Raw genomic sequence first — 12,261 nt, 5'->3', positions numbered from 1 at the left:
GAACCACATAAAAAATAAAGAAATAACATAAGCTGGGTGGAGTGGCTTACACTTGTAAGCCTAACGCTGGTGAGGCAGGAACAAATAGATCCTTCAGGCTCCCCCGACAGCTGGCCTAGCCTATTTAACAAGCTCCTTGTCAGTGAGACCCTGTCTTAACAGCAACAGAAAAGGCTGGAAGGTACCTGAGGAATAATTTCTATGGTTAACCTGTAGTCTCCAGAACACAGGCAGACAGACAGACACACACACACACACACACACACACACACACACACATACACACATACCAAAAACAGGAGCCTTCACTGGATGCAGACGTATCCAGTGAATACCTTCACAGAGGTTTTTGTCTGGACATCAGGAATGCCTTCAGCCACTCAAAACAAAAAAACAAAAAAACAGCACTCACTTGTGTCTGTGGCCAGCCAGGGCCTGTGGATGTTGGGAAGAACTTTTCTCTATTACTCTCTTTAGAATGACCCAGAACCACACCTTCCCTGGATCTGCATAGTACATTTAGGACCAGGATTCTAAGGAGAGGCTGGGGCCAGGACCACCCTGTAATGTCTGGATACTGGAAGCTGAAGATTCCTCCAGCTACATTTGACACCTGCAAACTGCCCAGAAGGGGGAATTGGGAGAAGGAAGGAGTTGCTCCTGTGTCCTAACACAGCCCTAAGACTGAATAAAGCCAATACCAAACACGCTAGTCCTTGTCTAGCCGCAAGACCCACCCAGAGCTTCGAGTCTCCTGTGAGCCTCTGTGTGTGTTTCTGACCACACTGTATGCTGTGTGCAAGGGGTCTCCTGGCTGTGTGATGTCCGCCTCACTGTGGTGCGAGCTGGCCCCACTTCACGGAGGCTGCTCCTGTAGCTTTCCCCTTGACTTTCTCTGAGGTGAGCACCACCCTGCTGTGGGATGATCCTCTCTGGTGGTGCTGGGCAGAGACAGCAGGAGAAGCCAGCTTTCCAGATGTGCCGTGTTTGCCCAGCTGTCTAGCAGATCCAGTGTATCGGGCCCATTTTCAATTTATTGTAGGGATGCCAGGATGGCTTGTGACAGAGTGCAATGGTTTCATTCAGGAGTGTCCATAATCAGTTTGATTCGGACTTTCCCATCAGCAACCACACACACACTTGTGGGTTTTTTTTTTTTTTGTGCTGGATTTTCTCTCTCTTTCTCCACTTCTCCCCCCAAACACACACACACATGCATACAGGTATACGCCACCCTGCCTAACACACATTAGGTCTTAGTATGAGGGGATGGTGTGGGCATGAAGGCTGAGAAGCCTGGGGGACCCTGACTTCATGAATGTATTACCTTATGCTCCCTAGTGGAGGGCTAGCATCCTCAAAAGAAGCCTAGCAGATCCCCCCCACCCCCCACCCACCCCCCGTGCTGGCTCCGGTGCTTTCCCCCTGGCTCACCACGAGACTGGGGGGACTATCTACCTCACCTGCAGCCCTACCACAGAGGGCTGGCCAGAGATCACCGTAACACTCAGTTCTTACCCCTCTTCAGTCTGTGAACTCTTGTTTGTCCCTTGGACAGCTTCTTGATGTCCTCTCCAGGATGACTTGGTGACTTGGATGCCTCTGCTCCACAGCTTGTGCGTCTCTTGGGTCCCCTGGGAGAACCAGTCAGGCTGCCTCAGCCATGCGATGTCTGTGTCTTAGGGTTTTGTTGTAGCTTTATGGTTTCTATGTGTGTTTTCCTGTTGCTGTAATAAATCACCCTGACAAAGCAACCTATGGAAGTTTATTCTTACTCATAGGTAAAATGTACAGTCTATTCCGAAAGACAGGGTAGCAGGGGTGTGGGGTAGCTGGTCCCATCACGTTCACGATCCAGAAGAAGAAAGAAGTGAACGCTGCTTCAGCTGCTGTTCTCCGTCTTAAACAGTCCAGGATCCCTGCCCAGGGAATGGTCCTGCCCATAGTCAAGAAGGGTCTTCCTGAGGCAGGCAGATTTCTGAGTTCAAAGCCAGCCTGGTCTACAGAGTGAGTTCTAGGACAGCCAGGGCTATTCAGAGAAACCCTGTCTCCTATAACAAAAACAAAAACAAAAACAAGAAGGGTCTTCCCACATTAATAAATAAAGATAATCCCACACAGGCACGCTCAGAGGCCTACCTCAAAAGTGGTTCTAGATTCTGGCAAGTTGACGATTGATACTAGCCCTCATAGTCAGCAAATGAGATGTAAGCAGAAATCTGTTAGATTGTCTCTCAGAAGAAGAAAAATAGGTTTGTTTTTTTTACCTCCATAATAGGGCATTACACCATTGTCCCCTGGTCCAGCACTGAAGGTAAAACTTGATATTTATGCTATGGCAGCTGTGTTGGTATTGTAAGAAAACATCCAAAGCCTTGTGAACACTGTCCCTGACTAACTGACTAACACTGGGCTTCCTGTCCTACCAGAAAACAGACTTCAAGTTTATGTTACTATTCATTGTAGCGATGGCGCTGTAACATTGTAGCTGTTGTTGTCACTGTGATAAAATGCTTGGCTACAGTGCCTCAAATGACTTAATGGATTTATTTATCTGGGTTCATACTTTAGGAGTTCAGTTTGTCAGGGCATAGAGAACATGGAGGAGAGCAGCTCCCTGCTTGCTAAGGATGACCCTGAACTAACAGTCTTGCCTCCACCTCCTCAGTACTGGGATCACGAGCTTGTGCCGCCGTATCTGATTTATGCAGAGCTGGGGGTGAAACCTATGGTTTTTCTCACACTACGCAAGGACTCTACCAACTGAGCCACATCCCTAGCCCAAGCTGCACCTGAGAGAATTCCCTTTCTCATTTTTTAACTAACAGGTTAACCTTGATGGCCCTGGGAATCTGCTTCCAGCACAGGTCTTTTCCATCCTGGGATTACTGCCAAAAGATAAGGAAATACCAACACTATTTTGGAAAACTTCCATTTTGCAAGCATTCCAAGAGAAACCAGAGATGCATGTGACTAGTCCTAATTGATGGATAAGACCATCAACAGAAGGAATGGCCAAAGTCCATGGTCAGCACAGAAGTGGACTTTATTTGGAAGAAGCATCACCGAGACTTATGCAGGAAGTCAGACCACCCACTGACAAGTCTGAATGAGCACCTACTGTATACACAAGAGAGTTGGAAGTCTTTGCTCATTAGTGGGGGTTTGATATATCAGGATACACAAGCTAAGTGGTGTTTGATCATACTGGTGACCATCCTGACCATCTGTACAGGTGTCCCAGAAGTCATCCCCGGGGAAAATGATGTGTTGGGATATCAAGGAGGATCAAAGGGTTGAAAGGGGCCACATGGGTGACATGTGGATCCAGACGGAGATGGCTCAGTTAGCAAAGCACCTGCCCTGCAGTCGAGAGAGACTGATTTCAATCCACAGAACCCGTGTAAAAAGAGCCAGCGTGATGACGTGGGCTTGTAATCCTAACATTGGACACAGGAAGATCTGTGGGGCTCACTAGCCAGCCAGCCTAGCCTAATGGGTGAGTTCCAGGCAAGTGTCAGTCTCGGTTATAAAAAACAAAGTGGATGTTGCCCCGGGGAAGGGCGGGTGAGATTGCAACTGTCCTCTGGTCTCCATGTGCACACACGTGTAGATAAATACATAAATACACACAAAAGAAAATACAGACACCTGAACTATCCCAAATGGGCTGGAGCCCCCCCGGCTCCCCCCCACGCAATCCCAGAGTCACTGGGACTCAAACACAGGAGACAGTGCAACCACACAGTGGGGAGAACACAGCGTTGTTCAAAATCAGCATACTAATCTGTCCTTCCTGCCGATGCTGGGCTGCGGCCTCTCTGAGTTTCAGTTTCTCCATAAGGGTGCACTGCTAACGTTGAGCAGCAAAGCACCACTGAGGTGAGTCGCTTAAGGAGGGTTGAGGCATCTGTCTGGCTCCTCCGCAGCAGCCAAGGACTGACTACCACTGTGGACTCCTCTCCCACACAAAAGCTATCAGGACCTAGCTTCTGTCTGCTGCCCATCTTGGGGGACAGGGCAGTGGGTTCAGGACCACACGCTGTCCCTGCTGCCTGACTTCCTCTGCACGTGGGGACAGTGATATACTGACTTCAAAGTGTACCACAAGGGTGAAATGAGCCGTGAAGGTGCTCTGTCGCCTGGCATCGCTTCCCTTCCTGTTCTTGATGCCAAAACCTTTACTCTGGTAGGCTTGGCAGGAGGTATGAGAAGGGTGCCAGCCTCAAGACATAGCTCTGCCATTTGCTGTGTGTGTCCTCTGCAAGTGACTTGGCCTCTCTGTGGTCAGGTTTTCTTTTGTCTGCAAAGTCATGATACTCAGAACTATGGTGCATTAGTGTTAGCCCACAGGGAATTACTGATTCATGTTGGAGTGTATGCCCTACACACACACTCACACACATGCACGCACACACGCGCACACACACACTCACGCACGCACGCACACTCACGCACACTTACACACACTCACGTACACTTACACACACTCACTCATGCACACACACGCGCGCACATGCGCGCACACACACACACGCACACACGCACACACACGCACGATGAGATGAGAGGTGCTTGTGGCTGTTAGAATTTTGGCAGTCCATTCACAGCTACTGTAAAGTGCTGCCATGATTTGTTGCTATCTGTACTCCTCTCAGTTCTCAGTGGAGGACTGAGCTTCTTCTCTCCATTTCACAGGCAGACAGGACTAAGGCCAGAGTGAGCTGCTAGCTGTGGATTGGACTGCTGGGGAATGGTCCTGATGAGGGAAGAGGTGGAGGATGTAGGGAAGGCGTACAAGCCAAGGGATAACACAAAGGCCTTTAGCCACCAAAAGCTGGAGGGCCAAGAGCCACAGAAGGAAGCAGGTTGTCTGCTTTCACGGCTGGCTGCTCTGGCCGAGGATGTGGGTTCAGTTCCCAGCACCCACCTGGCGACTCACAGCTGTCTGAAACCTTAATTTTAGAGATCTGATGCTTTCTTCTGGCCTCCTCCAGTACCAGGGACAGTCATGGTGTTCAGATACACACACACACACACACACACACACACACAGAAAGAGAGAGAGAGAGAGAGAAAGAGAGAGAGAGAAGGAGAGGGAGAGGGAGAGGGAGAGAGAGAGAGAGAGGAAGAGAGAGAACAACCAAACACATAAACATTTTTTAAAAATAGGTTTAAATGCAGGGCAGTGGTGGTGCATGCCTTTAACCCCAGCCCTTGGGAGGCAGAGGCAGGCGGATTTCTGAGTTCGAGGTGAGCCTGGTCTACAGAGTGAGTTCCAGGACAGCCAGGACTAAACAGAGAAACCCTGTCTCGAAAAACAAACAAACAAACAAAAAAGGTTTAAATAATTTTAAATAAGAAATGCTTCAAAAGTAAATTTGGGGGGGGGTATTTTTTATTTTTTTGTTTTTTTTTTGAGACAGGGTTTCTCTGTGTAGCCCTGGTTGTTCTGGAACTCACTCAGTAGACCAGGCTGGCCTCGAACTCAGAAATCCGCCTGCCTCTGCCTCCCAAGTGCTGGGATTAAAGACATGCACCATCACCACCCGGCTCAAAAGTAAATTTAAAAATAGATTTTATGAAATCTTTGATTAGGGGGCTTTAACTCAGTGGGTAGAGTGTCCAGTATCCACGAAGCCCTTGGTTTGCATCCCAGCATCTTATAAAATGGGCATGGTGGCACACACCAGGCAGGCCAGAAGTGCAAGACCATTTGGGGCAAATAATGAGTTTGAAGCCAGCCTAACAAAAGGGTTTTACTTTAAAGTTTATTATCGTGGGAAGGTTAGGGCCTTCCATAGTGTAGCCATGTGGAGGCTCATGGATAATTTTCTGAGTTGGATCTTTTTCCCCTTTATTTGGGTCCCAGGAATTCAAACTCAGGTGGCTGCATAGCAAGTGTCCTTACCCACTAAGCCATCTTGCCTGCTGTCCACTTTATTTTCTGAGCAAGGTCACCCTTTGAAGCTCAGGCTCACCTCAAACTTGCTAGTTACTCCAGTCTGGCCTCAAAAACTCCATCCTCCTGCCTCAGCCTTCTGGGTGCTTGGATTAAGAGTGTATATGACTACAGCTGTCTTGCCTTCAGGATTTCAGAGGAATACTCGCTCACCCCACCCGAGCTTTCTTGTCTGGTAGAATATCTTCCTTACACATTTTAGTCAGTGTATCTTCTGAGACTTCTAACACAACAGCAATGGACACAGGAAGGCTTGACTTGGAGGCAAGTCAGCTCCTCCATTTTTTCTGTTTGTCTGGAATGTGATCCTTCTATGAACTCCAGCCCAACCCAGATGGGACAAAGTCCAGGCAGGTAAGACTGTCCTCAGTGTTCCTCAGCATAGACGAGAGCCCGGAACTGGGAGACGTGTCCAGTCGGTTAAGGCACAGCACCATGCTGCCATTATACCACCGACAGCAGCACTGGCTTGGAGAAGTCAGGGGGCCAAGAAAAGTACTTGGATTGCCTGCTGGTGGTGGCACGTACCTTTAGTCCCAGAACTTGGGAGGTAGACGCAGGCAGATCTCTGACTTTGAAGCTAGCCTGGTCTATAGAGAGTTCTAGGATGACCAGGGTTACACAGAGAAACTCTGTCTCAAAAAAACAACCCCCCAATATGTATGTATGTATGTATGTATGCATGTATGTATGTATGCATGTATATTTTGTTGTCTGTGCATTTATGTATGTGTGCACGTATGTTTATATGTATATGTATGTGTATGCATGTATATGTGTGTGCGCATGTATGTACCTGTGCATGTATATGTGTATGTATATGTAGGCATGTGTGTATGTATGTTTGTGTGTACATGGCTCAGTGGTTAAGAGTGCTTATTGCTCTTCCAGGGAACCTGTGTTTTGTTATCAGTATCCATGTAATATGGTGTTCACAACCTCCTATAGCTCTGGCACCAGGGGATTGGAAGCCTTTTACTTCTATGGACAGCCTCACTCATGTGCACATACTTTCTCTTCATCACATAAACAACTAAAATTAAAATAGCATACACGCACACATCCATATATTTTATAAAAGTGGTAAACTCTTTACTATACGAAAAATTTTAAGAACCAATCCATCCCAGATGGAACTGGAAGGCCAGGATGTAAGTTATTGCCTTCCTTCTGCAGCTTTGGGCGGTTTGACATCTCCCTAATGCCCACTGATATGGTGGAAACAAGCAGAAGCCCATGCCTTGTGAGGGTGGTGAGACAGGAGCTGGCATTGAAACACAATGCCATGGAATATGGAAAGTAGAGACCTAGAAGGAACACACACACACACACACACACACACACACACACACACACACACACGGGGCTGGGAGAGAGGAGATCCACAAGAGAACCCCGAAGCCATGAACTGAGGGATCTCAATTGAGGGATCTACCATGCCAAGCTTCAGTGTCCCCTTTTGGAAGACAAGGGGTGTCTTTGCCAAGTGGTGTGTGTTTAAAAGTCCAATCATTTTTGTTAGGCTTTTTGACTTTTTTAGACCATGTATTCTGGGCTGATGTTGAACCCTCTATGTAGCCCAGGCTAGCAATTCTCTTACCTGAGCCTTCTTAAATGCTGAGATAACCTGTGCCAGCCACTCCACTCAACAAAGAGTTTATGTGGAAAAGCCCCTAGGAAGGGAAACACAGTTTTGACTTTTGTTTTTTAAAGTACATGGTAAATGGTAAAAAAACATCTCATTCACAATTCTTTAATCGTGGTCCTTCTCAAGGGCACCAAAACAAAGTTGGAAATTTAAAATAAAAACGTAAAATTAAGCTGGGCAGTGGTGGCGCATGCCTTTAATCCCAGCACTTGGGAGGCAGAGGCAGGCGGATTTCTGAGTTCTGAATTCGAGGCCAAGCCTGGTCTACAGAGTGAGTTCCAGGACAGCCAAGGCTACACAGAGAAACCCTGTCTCGAAAAAAAAAATGCCTCCTGGAAATCTCAGCACCTTAGGCTTCTTCTACACCATCTCACTGGCATTTCCTTCTTCCCATTAACCCTTGGCTTAACAGTTTATGATAATGTAAGAATGTATGTACAAGACAGTTTTATAATATCATTTCGGCTTGAGTCTGTTTCAAAATATTGGATAAATATCAAAAGAATTTTTTTTTTTTTTTTTTTTTGGTTTTTCGAGACAGGGTTTCTCTGTGTAGCCCTGGCTGTCCTAGAACTCACTCTATACACCAGGCTGGCCTCGAACTTAGAAATCTGCCTGTCTCTGCCTCCCAAATGCTGGGATTAAAGGCATTCGCCACCACTGCCCGGCTCTATTTTTAAATAAGTATCCTGTAAGAGGTGATTAAAAACAAAAACAAAAACAAAAACAAGCCTGGCAGTGGTGGCACACACTTGGGAGGCAGAGGCAGGCAGATTTCTGAGTTCGAGGCCAGCCTGGTCTACAGAGTGAGTTCTAGGACAGCCAGGGCTATATAGAGAAACCCTGTCTTGAAAACAAAACAAACAAGCAAACAAAAAGAACAAAAGAAGGAAAGTCTCTAGAGTCTGGGAACAGAAACCCCATATCCCAGGAGTACTTCCATAGTGTGTGTGTGTGTGCACACTATGGCACACATGTAGCAGTCAGAGGACAGCTGGCAGGAGTGGGTTCTCTCTACTATCTGGAACTTGTCAGGCTGGGCAGCAGTTGCCTCTGCCTACTGAGCCATCCAGCTATCTCCTTTGTTTTTTTAAGGCAGGATCTCTTGATGTTTCGAAGTGTTTCGTATTCCAGGCTAGCTGGTCCCTAAGCCTCTGGGAGAGCCTCATCTCCACCTTCCTCTCATCTTGTTCTCGGATGCTCAGACCACAGACGACCACCTTTACCCTCTGCGCCATCACACTGGCCTCTACTAAGGCAAGGCTCCTATAACTCAGGCTTAGTGTTGACTTTTTGATTCTCCTGCCTCAGCTTCCTGAGTACTGGGGTGACAGGTGTACTCTACCACACCTGGCAGGGCTCTCCATTTAAAATAAGAGCCCAGGTGGTTTGTTTTTTGTTTTTGTTTCCACTGGGAAAACAGAACATCTGGCCCTGCATCCGATCCCTGGGAGAGCAGTTCTGCTGTAAACAAACCTCGGCTGTGCAGATGTGAGGTCCAGCAGTTCTGGGGGGCAGATACCTGCCTATGGCCACAGGTAGCCTCAGTCCCAAGTAATCTGGTGGAAGCTAGGGTATAACACACAGCCTTGCTACCTTGGGCTGGCAAAACATGGAGTCAACAACTATGTTGCCTACACTTCTGCCCTGGACAGAGTGTCCTCGGTAGGTGACTGACAATGCCAGATCCCATTTCCCACATGGATGAGCTGCCCTACCAGGCCACTGTCTGAGCCTGTCCACATCTGGGGATTTTGATTTGGATGACAGCATTAGGACCCATTGCTGAGGTGGTGGTGGGCCTGATGTAAGAATCCCATCTGGGGCTGGAGAGATGGCTCAACTGTTAAGAGCACTGTCTGCTCTTCCAGAGGTCCTGAGTTCAATTCCCAGCAACCACATGGTGGCTCACAACCATCTGTAATGGAATCCGATGTCCTCTTCTGGTGTGTCTGAAGACAGCCACAGTGTACTCATATACATAAATAAATCTAAAAAAGAAAAAGAAAAAAAAAAACAGAATCCCATCAGTGGGAGCTGGAGAAATGGCCCAGTAAAGAGTGTGTGTTGCCGTTGCAGGGGACTGGGTTTGATTCCCAACACTGACATGTGGCTGGCAAACCATCTGTGGTAGCTCCGGGTGACCTGGTGCACTCTTTTGAGCTCTGCAGGCACCAGGCATATCATATATGTGAACACGTAAGAGAAGCAGACAAAGTGTTCACACACATAAAATTAAAGAAAAAAATAACTAAACCAACAAGTTAGGGTCTGCTTGAGGTCTAGGTCCCACTTAGGGAGAGCAGGCGGGCCTGGGCTGCTGGAGATTGTTCCCTCTACTCAATACCCAGTTCATGCGGGGCTTCTCTGTCCTGGTCAGGGCCATGTCTTGGCTTGTCTTCGTGGGTTCATGGCTGCTGGACCCCCGTGCCAACCCTTCTCCCTGGCTGGATGCTGAGACAGAGAAAAAGCAGGACCCTGGCACTGGGGAAAGGGCCCCTGGCAGGGTGTGTGTGTGGGCGATGCTCTGTCCCAGAGTCGGGAGTACTAGTATGGATACAGAAACAACACAGGCACTTCACACCATTGGGGTAGCCTGTTCTGGGGACTTAGGGGGGTGAACACCACATTTCTGTCTCAGGTACTCTGTTCTGTCCTCAGTTCTTTGGAAGGGAGTCCTCTTTTCTCAACCTTACTCCCAAAGGAAGCCAGTCTGGAACAAACATAAATGCAGGCAGGCAAGCCAAGCTACCCCAGACCGGGTACCGCTCTGGATAGCTTCAGGTCCATGTGTATCAGCAGCACCTCCAGCCCCCCAGCTGTGTTTCCAGGCAGAGGCCCTGCGGGCCTGAATGACAGCCATTTCCAATTACGGCAGGCCTTCCCGTGCTGCTCCCTCAGATGCTCAGCTGCCTTTCTTGGTGGGGCCTGAGCTCCAGGGTCAGTTCCCAGCACTCCCTGGGGGTCCCCCAGTCCTTCCTAATATCCCATGCTCCAGTACTCTGGAAAGAGTAGACAGGCCCAGGTGAGGAGACGATGAAGGTTGGAACTGGGCATGCAGCCTGCAATTCCTCAGACCTATGCAAACATAGAGAGGAAGCTCAGGAGCCCATGGCCGGGGCTGTGCCAAGGAGGGAGCCCTGAGCGCGGGGAGACCTGGTACTGCCACAGACACTTTGCAACCAACATGAGGCCTGGAGCTCAAGTAGGTCTGGCAACAGTGGCGTGGGCAGAGTGTGCTCAGGCCTGAGCTGAGGCTGGGAGGACTGGGTAGGGATAGGAGACCTCTAAGGCTCCGGCGTGTGGACTTGGGTCTCTCATCTCTATTGCCCCAAACCCCAAATGAGGTCTCGTCCTACAGCCGAAGCTAAGGGGGGCATGACCTCCTTCTGGTTTCCTGTGGTTGCCCCCAGAACTGACCTTGTCATAAGCTGTATCTTCCTCCCTGGAGGCCTCCATCTAGAGTCAGGTTGTGGTGGCTTGGGGGAGGATCAGGCCAGCCTCTCAGCTCTTGCCATCTCTGACTAGAGGGTCTATCTTTACATGACCTTTCTGCCCTTGAATGGAACTGAGGAAGACACAGCTTTTCTATTAGGATGTTCTCGTTGAGTTTGGGGCCTATCCTTAACCCGGCACAATGTGTCTTGATTCTGACCTTCATTGTATTTGTAGAGACCCTATTTCTAAACAGGACCGCATTTAGAGGTCCGGGTGGACGTGAACATTTAGGGGCTATTATTTAATCCAGCATGGCCTTAAATAACACAAAAGCTGGAGGAGCTTGGCCCAGGGCCTTCTACGGTTCCAGCCCCTGCTTTCCAGCTAGAATGAACCTTGTACAGCAACCCCGACCTCCAGTACCATCATCTGTCAGGCTGGGCTCTAGGCTGCCTTTACAGATGAAGACACTGGGGCTCAGAATGGTTGAGTCGATGGCCCACGTCACACAAGCAGCCAGAGTCTGGGCAAGGCACCCAGGTGTCTGTGGGTTCTGGGGCATTCCCTCTGGAAGTAGGGGTGTGCTGTGTTCCAGGTCGGGTTTCCTTGCTTCCTGGCTCTTAGATTTAGGAATGGAGGTCTTCCCCCAAACTGCAGAGAATTATGATTCATTCAGTAAACTGCCCTGGATAAAGGGGTTGGGGGTGCCTCGTGGACTCCCTACCCCTAAGCCTCCCAGTACACTGGGGTAGCTAGAGAAATGTGCTCAAGAAGGTGGGTAGGACCAGGGGAACAGTTTCCCAGCTCTAGGCAGGCAACGTCCGCTCAAGGTGGGAGATCCAAGGCCAGGAATGTTCTGCCCGAGAGAGTTTTCAGCACCTTGGACCAGACTGGAAGGATCTATTTACTGGCTCTACAGGCCTGGCTTGCAGGCTCTGCACCGGAGCTCAGCTTAGCCCAGGTTTCAACACTTGATGCCCAGGGACAGTCGGTCTATACCCCTAGTACGTCAGAAGACTCCATCTAGGAATGGGAGTGGGGCATCTTGTCCCAGGCCTCAGTTTCTCTGTTTGCCCAAGGCGGGCCCTGTATCTGAAGCACTAGAAGGGTATAGGTGCCTGCCTGCTACTTCCCCAACTGCATCCCGGTGCCAACCAAAAGCCAAGGTGGTGGCAGTCCTTGAGCCCTGCCTCTGCCCGCGGGTTTGCATTTT

This window comes from Mastomys coucha, unplaced genomic scaffold, assembly GCF_008632895.1.
Source record: "Mastomys coucha isolate ucsf_1 unplaced genomic scaffold, UCSF_Mcou_1 pScaffold22, whole genome shotgun sequence".
In the NCBI taxonomy this organism is placed as follows: Eukaryota; Metazoa; Chordata; class Mammalia; order Rodentia; family Muridae; genus Mastomys; species Mastomys coucha.
The sequence above is the reverse complement of the archived record's forward strand: the minus strand, read 5'-3'. Positions refer to the sequence as shown.